Source organism: Strix uralensis, chromosome 9 (assembly GCF_047716275.1).
Source record: "Strix uralensis isolate ZFMK-TIS-50842 chromosome 9, bStrUra1, whole genome shotgun sequence".
In the NCBI taxonomy this organism is placed as follows: domain Eukaryota; kingdom Metazoa; phylum Chordata; class Aves; order Strigiformes; family Strigidae; genus Strix; species Strix uralensis.
Window position 1 is genome coordinate 14,747,566 of NC_133980.1, and position 4,338 is coordinate 14,751,903.

A 4,338-nucleotide genomic window follows, 5' to 3' on the forward strand; every position below is an offset into this window, starting at 1 on the left:
ACTCCACAACCTCTCTGGGCAACCTGTTCCAGTGTCTGGCCACCCTCATGGTAAAAATGTGTTTTCTTATGTTTAAATATTATCTGTGTTTCAATTTGTGCAATTGCCTCTTGTCCTTTCACTGGGCATCACTGAGAAAAGCCTGGCTCTGTCATTTTTACACCTGCACATCAGATAATTATACCCCCTGACCCTTCTCTTTTCCAGGCTGGACAGTCCCAGCTCCCTCAGACTCTGAAAGTTCAAACAAACCACAAAGAGCAACCTTGACCATGAAAGAGCAACTTTGGGTCCTTCTTTGCACTGGTCTAACCTGGATTTTGCTCTCCTCTGTTGTCTCCCCTCTGTAAATTATTGCAATGGATGAGCCCTTCGGAGGGGACATTTCCATTGCACTTTCAGGGGATGTGGATCCAGATGAAGTCACAAACATCCTGAAGATGTTACTGTAACACCACAACAGGAACCTTGTAGTAGTTTGCCTGGTCCTACCTGGTGTACACAGATGTGTGGGGGTGTCCACAAGGATTTTGATATGAGATCAAGCCCCCCATTTCCACAATGTGATTAAGGTACTTGTTATTTATTAGCATTTACTTGGTCTAAATGATATTGGGGCTGCTCCATGGAGTTCTGCCTTATCTGTGTGGTCTGCAGTGGGCAGAGCACTGCTCGTGCTGTGCTCCTACATGGGGTTTGTCATGAAACCGATCTTTCCTGAACCTCGTTATCCCTCTGCGTGTGTGCAGCTCTGTCTGGCCTGGGAGCTGAAGCAGCCCCTGCCTGCAGCCCCGCAGGGAATCGACAGACTGGTAGAGGCACCCATGGGAGACAACACACAAGCAAACATACCTCGCACTGGAGAGCGGCTGCCTTTGCGGTTACAGGAGAAGGTGTGAAGCTCCACACCTCTTTCCTCTCCTTGAGCATCTTAGCGCTGCTGGAGGTGTTCAGCCAATTAGCATGGCCAATCCCTTTCTAAACGTTTTTATTTCCATGTGTAGGCTGTACTTTAGAGAGAAAAACATGGAACCATGCAAAGCTCGCTCCAGAAATTCAGGAAAAGGAAATGGGATTGTTAAATAAATAAGACTCTGCTGATCTAGGAGTTCCTAAGGTAGGCTGTACAGTCTGACAGCGCTTGCCTCCGCCGCGAGCAGTGCTGCCCACATGGAGAGGCTCCGTCTGCAGGGAGCACCTCGCCAGGCTGGGGTCCAGTCTAGCAACTGGCATGGCAAGTGTAAGCTCTGTTCTGGATAGTCGGGTGAGAACCCAGAGAACAGGCCAGATCACTGTATTACCTTGCATTTCTGCTTTGTGACTGAATGCTCGAGCAATGATGCAGAATTTAAGACAGCCTGTGTGAAAAACATGCGTTTGGTGAACAACTGAGTCCAGTTGCCCTCTCAGATGAGACTCTGACTTCTAGGGAGGGTCATCTCTGCAAAGCACAGCACTGCCCAGTGTTTGATTGATACTTGTTCTCAGGGCTTGGTGAGTTGCCCCAGCTGTGTCTGTTGCTCCTTAGCCTGTAATTCCTACAGATATTCAGGATGAGGTCTTTGGAGGCAGGAGTGTTTGTGAAATTTGAAGGAAGCAATGCAATTTTTAGGAGAGATTTGCTGTATGTCATTAATACCATTCCCATACTGCAGAAATACAGCACATAATTGCTACATCTGAAATTCCTGAGCTGTGTTATTAGCAAGAAGTTAACAAGCAATCAGAGACTGCAATTGTTGCAGCTATTTTTAATAACAAACACAGAGAAATTGCATCTCTCCAGAGATAACTCACAAAGAGTAAAATTTATACTGAGTTGACCAGGTATTATTTTTTCTTTCATCTTCATTAACAATTAATGTCAAGATTTAATTATACTAATATTTATAGACCATAGGGGGGTTTTTTGTGATAGGCGCTAAATAAATCAGTATTAAAATAATAACTAGCTGGTGCTGCCTTGTGATGTGCACACAAATTACAGCTGACCGTTTCTGTGGAGGCAGAAACCAGCCACTTCTTACTGATGTCTGTTTTGCTCTGAATAGAGTCAAATCTGTCTACTCCAGTTAAGACCCTGTTTTCATATATTAAATTTTAAGGTGATGGCTGTATCATCATATCATCTGCAAGCCTTGAAATGTGTCTGAGCCTGAGGACTCTCCAAGACACACAGATGCCTGTTCAGCAGGGCTGGGCCCCTGTTAGTAGGTGAGTAGGGAATGCAAGCTCCCTGCCATACCTGGGAATGGGGTGGGAGGATGCAACCCAGCTTCATGGAGCCCAAAACCTTGTGCTTGAGTGATGCCTGGAGCTCTGCTGTTGCTTGGAGGCTGGTGCGAGGCATGCTGCGCCTCGAGAGGGTGGAGGGAAGTTGTGCTATAAACTGGATTGTCGGATGTATCTTTTGGGGACACAGGCTGTAGACCTGTGGGTCTCTGGGCCAGGACCATAAGAAAATCATAAGCCACATACTTAGGATAGGGTTTTCTAGGCACATTCTCCCCCTTGTAGCCTTGGAGATTCCAGTACCTTTGACAAAAAGAGGCTCTGCTCTCTGAGTAGGTGGACTCAGACTTGGCCCCTAACTCAAACGCAATTTGTCTGTCAGTCCTCTCCCTGCCACGGCCTCACCCAGCAGATGGTGGGACCAGCTTCAGCTGATGGTTTCACTGAGCTGGGCAGCAGGGGCTGAACCCTGTTCTCAGCAGAGATTACTCGGTGCCACTGCATGTATTGAGTCATCAGTCCTCACCCACCGCAGTGCTGCACTCCTTTCTTAAAGAAAAAGTGGATTCTTTTGCAGATACTATTTAGTTGGGAACCCTGGAAGTGATTTCCATGGACTGTTTCAGATGCATCCCTGTAACTAATTAAGAGGGCAGAAACAATATCCTGGGATGCTCTGAGATCTCCTGGCTGACGCAACAGATCCCTTGGGAGATGAAGGAGTTGAGAGAGAAGCATCCATTCCTGCCCTATGTGGTGCCAATGGCACCCAAACCCAGAGCTACACCCACTGCGCTCTTACTGCAGTCAGTCCGGGCTGTTCTCTCGGAGCTGCCGGGCTCAGCCCTGACCCAGCACCTGCAGCCCAAAGAGGTGGGTGCCCTGCACCCTGTCCTGGGTGGCATGTCCCACTCGTGCTCTCAGCAGCTCCTATATTTTTTTGTGACAACAGAGGGCACCAGCGGCCCTTGCTAATGCCGGGCTCTGCCCTGCCGGGCTCCCCGGGACACGCAGGGCTCCTCAGGGCACCTTCGGACCTGTGGGAGGAAACAGCCTGCAAACCAAATCCATCCTGCTCCTCGGGTTTCGGTGGATGGATGCGGCGGGGCTCGCTCCCACGGGGCCGGCGTGGGAGTTAGTGATAACCCGCGAGTGCAAAGAGGGATGGTTTGGAGGCAGCTGGTGAAGGTGCGTGTGGGTGCAGTGCACACGTGTGGCTGGGAGCAGGGAGGCCTCGCACCCAGGAGGGCACCTGGGAGCCTTTTTGAATCCTCAAATGGTCATTCTGCACCTCCAGGCCAGCGGGGCCCGATCCTGCCATCTGCACCCAAGCAGAAGCCACTGAAATGTGGGAATTTGAGGTTAATCTGCAACAGGCCTGAATCTCCCCCGCATTACATCAGAGTTCAGCCCCCTGACAGCTGTGTGACACGTGAGATTTGCCTACAGCAAAGCCTGCAGGGACAGCCCTGAGCTAGCTCCAAGCTGCTCCACTCCAGCACTGGTGCCAGAATAGGAAGGAGACCAGAGCAGGCTGGCTGCTTGAGCATGAAATCTCCAGCAAACCGGAGCTGCTGAGGTTAGGTAGTTAGCAGTACCAGAGTTGGTCCTTCTAGAAGTAACCCCTTTTAGAAGCGGAGGGCAGTCCGGGCATACCCCTGCTCCATGCAGTAGCAATGAGGGTGCCTCCAGCCTGCTCTGACCCTGACATGCAGATCTTCTCTCCTTCCACTTACCCAGGATGCCTGTGGAGGGATGCAGAGAAGTTGAAGCTGTATTGGTTACTTTCCTGAAGCACAGCTATCTCAGCACGTAAGCAGCCGGCGCTTTCAGCGATAGCCCACTGCTTCTGATCACTATATCACACGCCAAAATAATCAGGGAGTAGAGCAACAAAATGCAGGCACAAGTACTTCTGATGAACAGCCCCTTTAACAGAACATCCTGATTTACTGCTGTTGTGAAAGCAGAAACAGGCAGTGATTTTATTCCTGCTTTCTTCCATGAAGCACTAGGACACAGTTCATCTATGCTCTGGTTTGTGGGATGCTTTTTCTTTGTTTCATCTTAATTTGTGTGAGGAAGATGAAGGGAAAAAAACAATGA

The 4,338-nt window shown here is 49.5% G+C and overlaps 1 long non-coding RNA gene across 1 annotated transcript; it reads left to right on the top strand.

Moving 5' to 3' along the window:
• Nucleotides 1-217: 217 nt before the first annotated feature.
• Nucleotides 218-4,044, top strand: LOC141947264 (uncharacterized). Its single transcript, XR_012630063.1, has 3 exons — nucleotides 218-572; nucleotides 2,106-2,214; nucleotides 3,973-4,044. It is a non-coding gene; the product is annotated as an uncharacterized LOC141947264 (long non-coding RNA).
• The last annotated feature ends 294 nt before the right edge of the window (nucleotides 4,045-4,338 follow it).